The 12,341-nt window shown below is 39.2% G+C and overlaps 1 protein-coding gene across 1 annotated transcript in view; it reads left to right on the top strand.

Moving 5' to 3' along the window:
* MYO19 (myosin XIX) overlaps positions 1-12,341 on the top strand; it is an 833,713-nt gene that overhangs the window by 705,695 nt on the left and 115,677 nt on the right. The gene's annotated exons all lie outside the window — the stretch shown is intronic.

Below are 12,341 nucleotides of genomic sequence, written 5' to 3'. Positions count from 1 at the left end.
CCCGTCATCAATTCAAATGGAGTATATTGTGTCAAAGAGCAAACGGTTCCTCTTATACTCATCAGTACAAAGGGTACTGCATCCACCCATGTATTCTCTTTGTCTAATAACATTTTTGCAATCCTTGTCTTAATTGTTCTGTTCATTCTTTCCACAATGCCTGCAGATTGTGGGTGATAGAATATATGGAACTGTTGTTGTACTCCTAGAATAGCACAAACTGTTTGCATGATTTTACCTGTAAAATTACTTCCTCTGTCAGAGGTAATCATTCTTGGGATCCCCCAAGTACAAAACACACGATTCACCAATGCCCTCGCTGTAGACAGAGTATCATCTTTCCTGACAGTTAAAATATCTACCCATTTAGAAAATACATCCACCACCACTAATGCATACCTCAGTCCATGTTTACCTGTAGGTAGAGAACCTATGTAGTCTATCTGTAGTGTAGACCAAGGACCATCTGCAGGTGCAATTTGTAAAAGTGGAGGCTTTAGTCTTTTAGGTCATGGGTTGACTGAACAACATCTTGTACAGTCTTGTCCATTTTGTCCCAGTAAAATTTCTCTTTGAGAACTCCTACCAATTTTTCCTGACCTAGATGTCCTAAACTCTTATGATTGTATTTAGTGAATTCAATTTCTAAGTGTTTTGCGACAACAGGACGCAATTCCCCCTTACAGTCTTAAAACAAAACCCTGCTTTCACAAACAAAGGGAGGTTTTGGATCAACCTGAAAAGTAGCAATGGACGAATCCTTTGCTTGTTCTTCTGCAAAAGAAGGCAAACGCGTGTCTGTTTTCCTGACTGGTAAAACTTTCAAAGATTCAGTTTCTCCCTCCAACTCTCCTGTCATAGCTGCTTCCTTAGCCAATGCATCTACAGTGTTGTTTCCAATAACTAGCTCGTTTGCCTTTCTTATGTGCTGGAACTTTGACTATAGCATACCCATTTGGATGTTTAGTAGCTAACCTAAATACTTCCTTGAGTGTATCACTATGAACTAGGACCTTGTTAGAGGAATCTAAAAAAACTCTTTTCTCTCACACTGGTAAATAGTCTGTCAGTGATCTCGCAACATATGAGCTGTCACTATAAATAACTAAAGGGACTCTTGTTTTCTTTGTCATCAATTGTCAGTACTGTCTTGACAGCTTCTAACTCTGCTCTCTGAGCGGAATAGTGTCCTGGCAGCCTATGCTGAACTACATATCCCCTCTCCTAAAAAGAGCTGAATTTAGTTGAGTTTGCAACAGGTTGACTTTCTTGCTGTTCAATTTCAAATCTGCTTCGTGCAATAATGATTGCTAAGAGAGACAAATGCAACCCTCTATCCTCAGTGGCTAGAATAATGTCATCAACATATTGCAACAGACAATCGGGTCTTGGACAATACTTTTGCAACTGCCTGATGAAATATGCTAGGTGATAAATTAACTCCTTGAGGCAATCTGAAAAATATATATTGTTCAGCCATGAAAGAAAATGTAAACTTATATTGACAAATCTTTACAAGAGGAATGCTAAAAAAAAAAGACTGATATCTACAACAGAGAAAAACTTTGCTTTAGCATTCAATTGTGCTATCATGTCATGAATATCTGCAACAATGGGTGCCACATTTGGGGTATACTTATTCAGAAGTCTTAGGTCCAATAACATTCGCTATGAACCATCAGGCTTTGCGGTACACCACAGGGGATTGTTCGTTACTGAATTAGCCTTTCTAATGACACCTTGATCAAGCAGTTCCTGTATGATTTTAGACATGGGGCCAATTGATTCCGGTGGAAATTTTTACTGATTTTGAGGAGGAGGATCTCTCCCTTCCACAAGTACATATTTGATTGTGCCCACTTTATTTCTGAATTGTGCCCACAAAGAATGAGTACATTGTACAATTCCTTTTAAAATTGCATCATCACCAGTATCTGGCCACAAATGTTCTGAAGAACCAACTTCTGTTAAGCAAACAGTCCCAACATGACTGTATTCAGTGGGATCAATGACTACAGGCTTAGATCCATCAACATCTTTCCAGATCACCTTATTTCCTAAGTCAATAACCCAACCCCATTTTTTCATTATGTCTGTTTCTATGATATTTTCAGAGTTAGTACTATGCCAAATGTCAATTATATTTTTTAGATAGCCAGGTATTTACAAACCAACATTCTGAGCTAAAATCGCTTCAGTGCCACTCTTTCCACTAAAACCAACAATTGTACATACAGGTGCATTTGGACTTAGAGGCAAATCCTGATTAGTCATGCTTAATTGAGCTCTTGTGTCAATGAGAAATGTAACCTCTGTGCCCTGTAAGGATCCCCTTGCAAATGGTCTCCCACACTCATCCAATGAAACTGTAGCTACTAGTTCCAAAGGACGAGGGGTCATAGTTCTTTCTAGTCACGGGTAAGGTAACAAACCAGTTGTCTCCTCTATCTTATCACCATAAGATTTCCCCTTGTACATTGTGTTAATTCTCTAATTTGTCTTCTTAAAGGTGCATATGGTGATTGTGACTGATACTGCTCTGGAGGAGTAGCTGTTGGCACAGCTAACCCTAACCATTTTCTTTCCCTGAATTTTGTGTCTCACTAAAGAATTTCCTACATTGCTATTTTAAATATCCTATTTTCCCACAATGAAAACAAGTAACTTGTCCTCTGTGAAATTACACCTTTCCTTTCTGTTTGGAATATTCTCCTTTCATGGTAGGGTTTGATTTAAGATGATTTTCATCCTTTTTTTGGACACCAACAACTTTGGCCATAACACTACTTTTTTTCATCGATCTCCTAATCTGATCAATAAATGTTGCTGCCTCTTGTAAACTAAGCTTTCCTAATGCTAACTCCCTGGAGACTGGATCAAGGTATTTGATTCTTTTTACAAATGACTTTATCATTGAGGTGGATTCAGAATCATCCTCAATTTCCATGACCATTCTATAAGCCTGTTCAAATTTTATTAAGAATGCAAATAGTTCATCCTGTAAAGTTGGCTTTAACATGTCAAGGATTTCAAATGAAGAAGTAGACTCTCCAGTAGTAAATAAAAGTAGTTGCCTCAATCGATCTGCTGTGGAACTACGTATTATTTCACGCTCATCATTTGTTTTTGGGTTGATCTCTAATCTCCTTTCCATATGTGAAGGAAGCCATACTTTAAATACTTTGTTTTTCTGTTCAATATTAAGTTTAAACTTAGCAGTATTAGATTCAAAGATATAAGCATTGTGAAATGCATCCATCTTATCATTATAAGCTGGGATATCTTTAGTAATTTTTATTAACTGATCATGTTTTTTTTTTAATTTAGTTTGGCGGCCCTATCATGCAATTTCCTCCTCTTGACTGCCTCAGCCTCTATGTCTTCATCTACATCAGCTGGACTAGTGTCTGGAACGTAGGACACACCAGTGTCTTTGCCACTTTTTGTAAGAATCTAAACTTTTTTCATATTGTGGCGTAATTTTGATATTAGTTGTGTCCTAGTTTCCATCTGATCTTCCAGATCTTCTATGTGTTGTGCCAAAATGTGACAATTTGGACAATCATTAAAATCAACCTCCTCTAAATGTTCCTGTGTCAGTATTATGTGTATCTTTATTATTCACACATATACAATGTGTCTGAATCTGTGGCTGCCTGTCTTCAAGAACTAATGTATTGAATATTTTGACCATATGTAACACATTTCGGAGCTTCTAATGTAATTTATCTATACACAACAACGTTTAATCAATTCTTTTGTTCTCCTCTTCACATTGACTATATAAACTTGCCCATAATTGTGCATTACTATGACTACTCACAACTCTAAATTCCAATTTACTTTGATCAGAATAAGAATCAAGAAATTCCATTACTTACTCAGGTACAATGTCCTCGATGTCCCCTTCACGTCTTGTTCCACAGTCAATGGAAAGATCCCTGTGTAGTAAATACTTTCTTCACAGGCCTCCATCTGTAATACGTCTGGGAAGTGACACTTTGAACGCGTGCAACAGATGTGTGGCTCACCGGCCCCTCCCACAGGTTTAGCTACTGTATATTAGGGCATCTGTGGATGCCACTATTATGGGGTGGGGGATATATGGATGGCACTGTTATTGGGTGGGGGATCTGTGGGTGACACATATATAGCAGTGCCATCCACAGATCCACCGCCTCTATAACAGTGCCATCCACAGATCCCCCTCTATAACGTTGCCATCCACAGATTACCCCCCATAACAGTGCCATCCACAGATCCCCCATAACAGTGCGTCACCCACAGATCCCCCATAACAGTGCGCCATCCACAGATCCCCCATAACAGTGCCATCCACAGACCACAATTAGTTCAAAACCCACCAAGAGCACACCTTTTGGTTCAACATTTTTTCTTTTCTTATTTTCCTCCTCAAAAACCTAGGTGCGTCTTATGGGCCGGTGCGTCATAGGGCGAAAAATACTGTAATTCACATAAAAAGAAAAGGTTACAAAGTTTAGGAAGAGAAAAATAAAGCACAGCAGATGAATCTCAAAAAGTAACAAGCAAGCAATATAACAATTTCAAATGAGTGAAAAAGTAATTCCCTTAAAGTAGCATGTTTGCTTGAATCTGTGTGTAGAGAGCAACAGGTGTCTTGTTAAAGAATGCTCTCCCAATGTCATAAGGCGAAGCTCTTTTTAAAGCCTGCATCTCCATAGTCATATTGTATCCTAAATTTAACATTCTAACAAACATATATAAAGTGATCCTTGTATGTAAAGTTAATAATGATATGCTGAGGTAGGAGGATTCCTAACCTTTCCAATACTATTGTAGTCTCAAGATCTGTCAAAATTGACACTTAACACAAGTGCTGGCCTTTCATGGTCCTTAAAATAAACCTAGCCTACTAAAAAGTGTTAGTATGTTATTTTACATATACGTAACTTACTTTGTCTACTAATTAAACAGAGTCAGTAAAGGGGCACTCTGCAAAAGGACCGTTAATGTTTTATAGAAGTAGAATTTGCACCAGCTCTAATAACTTTATTACTGGTACTTTGGTGCTATCAATGAGCTGAAGCAGCGCAAGTTATTTTGACTTTCTGCCTTGGCAGGGTGGACCCCTTGAATGAGGATATTTGGCGTCAACCCTCCTGGATTAACACTAAACCAATTAACCCTTGATTCTTCTAACGCCTGTAATTCTTATATGTGGTATCCCTCATCTATTATCTACTAACTTTCTCATTCATTAATGATGGATCAAACACATCTGTAGAATACCACAGAACCATTAACGAACTGTGTGTTCTATTCTATTTGGTGCGGATTCAGGAGTGACATTAATAATCTTTAATTAACTGAGAAAAACCATTTGTTGTTTAAATGTAGCAGTTACCTATTGGTGAATTGAATAACTACAATTTTTTTATTAACTAACTGTGTGTTCTATTTGTTGTGGATTTAGGAGTGACATCAACAGTTTTTAACAACTGAGGCATACCATTGGATGTTTGAACTAGCAGTTACTTAGTGGTGAATTGGCATTGAAGCATGTGTTCTGTCAGTTTTGGGTGTTGCTATAATATTAACCATCTCACTAACTGAGTCCTAATAATATTTGTTTATTGTTTAGTTGTCGCTTAATAATGTCAGTGAATTTATCTGTTTGATGGGAGGCTGAGGGGCGGAACTTGGATTATTCTTAATAGCTTTATTGAAGGGACACTGACAGGCCCAATAACCATAATTAGCTATATATATGCATGCACAGGTCTTCTAATGTGCATTGAAAACATATAAGTATAACCCCTGTCCACATTATGAATACAGTAAACTCACGTTTTATAACCTGAAGTAATCGCTTTTCTTTCTGCCCAAGGGGCGGGGTTTCAGCTCCACTTGACCCCAGCCAGCCTCAGCCCAACCGCCGTTTTGAAGCGCCGCCCAGCTCATCAATATTCACTTCACTGGGCGGCTTCTGCTGTCTCGACCTTCCGAGATCTGGCGCATGCCCAATAGAAAGCTATGGGCATCGGACTCGCTTTCAGCTTCTGCGCATTCTGCGCATGCGCCCGGCACCAATAGCTTTCTATTGGGCACCTATAGCTTTTTAATGTACATTAGAAGACCTGTGCATGCATATTTACAGCTAATTATGGTTATTGGGCCTGTCAGTGTCCCTTTAAGTTAGATCTAAATTTTATAGGAAAATTAAGAAAACGAAAAGAAGGAGGTGGGAAAAGAAAAAAAAATAAGGATAATACTGCAAAGGCAACAATGGTTAGGATAAAAGAGGATAAAGTGGGGGAGCAGAGGAGGTCTGGATTTTATGGCTCGCCTAGACAAGACATTCCTAGAATAAAAGGTGACCCAGAAGGTAAGATTTTTTAAAGTTCTGCCTGCTGTAACGAACAAATGGCAGACTAGGTCCAATACTCAAACTAAAAATCTGGTCACAGTTAGAGGCAACATTACCATCTCCAACAGATATGTCAGATACATTACAGTCTTCCACATTAGTGGACATTATGTCGTCATTGAACAAATCTAATTATGTGCTGGAGATGATAACGAAACAAGTGGGGGAATTAAAATCTAAGAAACAGTGGATTAGAGATGATTGTAAGAAAGTAAGTGAGAGAGTAAATCGTGTAGAACAAAGAATAAGTGAAGTAGAAGATCTTGGAATTGTCAAAGATCTTGCAAGTGGAGAATGAGGCTTTCAATAAGAAAATCACAGATATGGAAGATATCACAGATATGGAAGATAGGGACAGGAGGTCAAATATAAGATTGATATGAATACCTGAAAAAATGGATACACCTTAATAAAATGAGAATGGTTGGTGATATTAACTTCCTGTTTGTGGCACATTAGTATATGTGAGGGGGGAAACTTTTCAAGATGAGTGGTGACCATGGCGGCCATTTTGAAGTCGGACATTTTGAATCCAACTTTTGTTTTTTCAATAGGAAGAGGGTCATGTGACACATCAAACTTATTGAGAATTGGTGTGCTTGGTTTTAACGTAACTTTATTCTTTCATGAGTTATTTACAAGTTTCTGACCACTTATAAAATGTGTTCAATATGCTGCCCATTGTGTTGGATTGTCAATGCAACCCTCTTCTCCCACTCTTCACACACTGATAGAAACACCACAGGAGAAATGCTAGCACAGGCTTCCAGTATTCTTAGTTTCAGGTGCTGCACATCTTGTATCTTCTCAGCAACTACAACTCAAAAAGAGAGTATGTACAGTTCTGGGCTCCCGTGAAATAGACAAATAGCAGAGCTGAAGAATGTTCAGAGGAGGGCAGATAAAGTAATAACTGGAATGGTTGGACTACAATACCCAGAAAGATTATCCAAATTAGGGTTATTCAGAAAGACGACGAGGGGAGATCTATGTATAAATAAATCCAGGGACATATAAAGATCTCTCCAATGATCTCTTTATACCTAGCACTGTGACAAGGAGACATCATCTGCATCTAGAGGAAAGAAGGTTTCTACACAAACCTAGAAGAGGATTCATTACTGTAAGAGCAGTGAGGCTTTGGGACAGTGTCTGAGGAGGTGGTGATAATGAATTCACTAAAAGAGTTCAAGAGGGGCCTGGATGTATTTCTGAAGTGTAATAACATTACAGTGTATAGTTACTAGATTTCTGGAGAAGAGTTGTTGTTCCAGGGAGTTTTTCTGATTGCCTGATTGGATTCGGGAAGGAATTTTGTTCCCTGAAAATGAGAAAAATGGCTGCTATGGCTTTATTTTTTTATTTTTTTTATTTTTTTTCTTACCTTCCTCTGGATCAACTTAAAGGATGAAAGGCTGAACTGGATGTCTTTTTTTTCAACCTTACAAATTATGTTACTATGTTAATGCACTTAAAGTAATTTGGAATTGTCCCAGGCTCAGACATTATTGGACCAATGTATTGAATGTTTTGGAAAGAGTATCTCAGATAAAACTGGATTCTACTCCTTTACTATGTATAATAGGTTTTGTAAAGGAGCTTCCTGTGATGTTGGGGCATCAGCTGTCTATTCTCAGTCTTCTTTACCAGCTTGAAAACTGATAGCTTTCTACTGGTTTTCTCCTGATCCACCCATGGTACAATACTTTATTACTCAGGTTAATCATTTGATCTGGCTGGAACAGTTTGTGTATCAAAACTGTTGATACACAAGTGCCCAAAAATGTGTGAAGTGGTGGTAGATGACCCTCCTAATGTGCAGTGCCTTCTTGTCATATTTCCAACTGCTTTGCAGGCACAATGCTTCTCCTGTGACTGTAATTACTTTTATGGGTAAGCTCGGGATGTAGTGCACAATTGTTGGGGGTTTCCTTTCGGCCCGTCCCCTTCCCTGTCCACCTTAAGCCCATTTTTTTTAGACCTGGCGTGAGCGGGGAAAGTCGCAGATTGCAGCGCAAAGCACCTTTGCGCCGCAATCTGCTCCAGAAATATGCCTAATTTAGAAGTATTTGTTTAATAAATTACCCCCAATGTGTCACCAAATTATTTTGCCATTATGCCATTTAAAACTAGATATCTATATATATGCTTTTTAAAACCTATTTTTTTACGATTGCAGATTTTCTAAGTTTTGTACATGTTTGTTGGCGTTGCCATCTTGCGTGGCCTGTTCTTAACAGTATTTAGCCACTTAGGGCGTACCGGTACGCCCTGTTTCCCGAGTCCTTAAGGACCCAGGGCGTACCGGTATGTCCTGTGTAGTTTTGATCATGGCCAGCAGTGATCGGAACAGGGTGCCTGTTGAAATCATTCAGCAGGCACCCTGTGACAATACCTAGGGGGGGTCCTGTCCCCCCCCCCCCGCATTGCCGATCGCTACAAACCGCAGGTCAATTCAGACCTGTGGTTTTTAGCGCTTATGCAAGTTTCTGATCCCTGCTGTTAGTGACCCAAAGTGCCTATATTTCTATGTTAACCACCCCCACCCCGCAGCCCTATGTGTTTTTGTGCCTGCGGGCGCAGCGGGGGAGGATTGCGGGAGGCGTGCGGCAGTGTGGGTGTGCGATCTTCCTTAGGGACCGCCGTATGGAAGAGGTGAAGAGGGAGGGAGCTCCCTCCCTCTCCCATCGTGGGGCTGCTGTGCCTTTGCAGCCCCCACACAGGATGGGGTAACAGAGGGAGGGAGCCCTCCTCCCTCCCCTTCCCCGTCTGCTCAGTTGTGGCAGACGGGGAAGGTTTCCATGGCAACAGGACGCCTTCTCAGCCATCCTGCTGTCCATGGTGTTGAACAGATCTGTGCTAAGGGCAGAGATCTGTTTAGACAAAGTGTGAATGAAATACAGCGCAGTACACTATATAGTGTACTGTACTGTATTATACAGACATCAGACCCACTGGATCTTCAAGAACCAAGTGGGTCTGGGTAAAAAAATAAATAAAAATTATCCCTGATTAAAAATATAAAATTCCCTACACATGTTATATATCAAAATATCACATTGTCTAACCCCTCAGGTGAACAACCTAAAAATAAAAATGGTGTAAAAAAAAAGCCATAATTTTGTCACCTTACTTCCAAAAAAAGGTAATAAAAGTGATCAAAAAAGTCGTATGTACCACAATATCATACCATTAAAACAGTCATCTCATCCTGCAAAAAATGAGTCCCTAACTAAGACAATCGCCCAAAAAATAATAAATATGGCTCTCAGACTATGGAGACACTAAAATGATTTTTTTTGTTTAAAAAATATTATCGTGTAAAACTTAAATAAATTAAAAAATTTAAACATATTAGGTATCCCTGCGTCCGTAACAACCTGCTCTATAAAAATAGTACATGATCTAATCTGTCAGATGAACATTGTAAATAATAAAAAATAAAAACGGTGCCAAAATAGGTATTTTTTGGCAAATTTTCCATTTTAATCAATTTTTTCCCATAACAAAGCAAGGGTTAACAGCCAAACAAAACTCAATATTTATTTCCCTGATTCTTTAGTTTACAGAAACACCCCATATGTGGTCGTAAACCTCTGTACGGGCACACAGCAGGGCGCAGAAGGAAAGGAATGCCATATGGATTTTGGAAGGCAGTTTTTGCTGGACTTGTTTTTTGACACCATGTCCCATTTGAAGCCCCCCTAATGCACCCCTAGAGTAGAAACTCCAAAAAGTGACCCCATTTAAGAAACTACACCCCTCAAGGTATTCAAAACTGATTTTACAAACTTTGTTAACCCTTTCAGTGTTCCACAAGAGTCAATGGCAAATGGAGATGAAACTTCAGAATTTCTATTTTTTGTTACTTTGTGCCAGAAAAAGTGTAATATAGAGCAACCAAAAATCATATGTACCCTAAAATAGTACCAAAAAAACTGCCACCTTATCCCGTAGTTTCCAAAATGGGTTCACGTTTTTGGAGTTTCTACTCTAGGGGTGCATCAGAGACACTTTACAGCAGCCAACATGGGCCATAGACACAATGAACAGGAGCTGACTCATTGACTTCTATAGGAGAGTTTTCTAGGCATGTTCTCTGACGTATGTAGAGGTCATTTTACAAGGAAATAAATAACAAACTCCTATTATGAATCGTGGATCCTGTAATCTATGTATAGGCGATAATTGCCATTCTTATCCTGCCTCTGATTTTATTTTCTATTATAGATTTTGACATGAAAAATTAAAAATAAAATTGCCAAAAGTTCTTTAACCTTTAGGATACTGGATTTTTTTAATTGTTTCTGTGTTTTCTTTTTTCTTCCCTGTCTTCCTGGAACCATAACCGCCACAGTGTTATTTGTTTTGTCCCTACACCGTTCCCTTTGAGTCAAAACTGACCTGTGCCCTTCATTCTCTTGGTCAGTACGATTACAACAATACCACATATGTATAGGTTATATATGTCTAAATACTGTAAAAATAAATTAAAACTTAGGAAAAAATGCCTCTTTAGGAGGCTGCCATGTTTACTACTTGAGTTTTTTATTTTTATTTTATTGAATATTACCATACTGCAAATAGCAGTATAGTAATATGTGAATTGCTGATTTATTTATTTTTTTGTTTGTCTGCCACCTACTGGCCAAAATAGAAATTGTAGCTCTAAAACGATACTTCTCTTCAGAGACACACGGCCTATTAGAATGAATTATCGGCATCCCCAATTCCTGCACGGAGATGCCGGTATTGACCTGGAGGCAGTGCTTTCGGGCTTTCTACTCTTTAGATGCCATAAGCACACTTAATCACGGCATCTAAAGGCTGTAAAGTCCACGATCGGCATTATTGCCGCCTGCAGGCTCTACGTTTAAACATCGCTCCAGCGCCGTACATGTACGGCGCTGGTAGCAGAAAGGTTAAAAATATTTTAAAAACATGATTTCTAAGGTAGGTCATTTTCTCATGGCATATTCCCTTTAATTATCCACCTCCTCTTTTACACCAGCATGCATACTCCCATTTATTAATCTCTAGGCAACATCCAAATTGAGAATTTATTTCGCTATCAGATAATTCCCTCCTTAGATGACCTTAAAGGGCTATTACCGTTATAGAAAGTTATCCTCTATCCACAACGCCATCATTTCCGTTCCTTATCTATGCACCTTTTGGGAGATTTTCACCTTCTTGGTACAAATTCTTTTTGGCATCCACCTCATCTCGTAGAGCAGTGGTGGCGAACCTATGGCACGGGTGCCAGAGGCGGCACCCAGAGCCCTCTCTGTGGGCACCTGCACCCTGGAAAAAGTCTATGGTGTACCAATGTCTTAGACTTTTCCTGCCATTCATCAGCGCAGGGCACACTTTGAACAGCACAGGTCGTGCATTGAATGTAGGCCGGCTATTATAGCTAAATGATAAAGTACATGGAAGATGGACAGTAGTATTCAGGTTAAATTGCTGTGTTGGCACTTTGCGATTAATAAGTGGGTTTTGGGTTGCAGTTTGGGCACTAGGTCTCTAAAAGGTTCGCCATCACTGTCGTAGAGGCTTAATCTAAACAACTCTATCAGGAACTGCTGACTTCAAAGGCTTATCCTAAACAAAATTATTTACTGCAATGGGAGAACGAATTAGGTACCACCTTCTCTTACTCTGAGATATACCAAATTCCCAAATGATTATGCTGTATCTTTAGATGTGTGAGCATTCAAGAGAATTCTTTCAAATTACTTACAGTACCGCATATCTGAGTATTATGAAAGATCTTCTCATCTTCGTCATACAAATGGTGCAGGTGTTATGTCTCTCTTGGATCATTAAAGGGGTATTCCCATCTCAGACAATGGGGGCATATCGCTTGGATATGCCCCCATTGTCTGATAGGTGAGAGTCCCACTACTGGGACCCGCACCTACATCAAGAA

The sequence above is a fragment of the Bufo gargarizans genome, chromosome 3 (genome assembly GCF_014858855.1).
Source record: "Bufo gargarizans isolate SCDJY-AF-19 chromosome 3, ASM1485885v1, whole genome shotgun sequence".
Classification (NCBI taxonomy): Eukaryota; Metazoa; Chordata; class Amphibia; order Anura; family Bufonidae; genus Bufo; species Bufo gargarizans.
The sequence above is the reverse complement of the archived record's forward strand: the minus strand, read 5'-3'. Positions and strand labels throughout refer to the sequence as shown.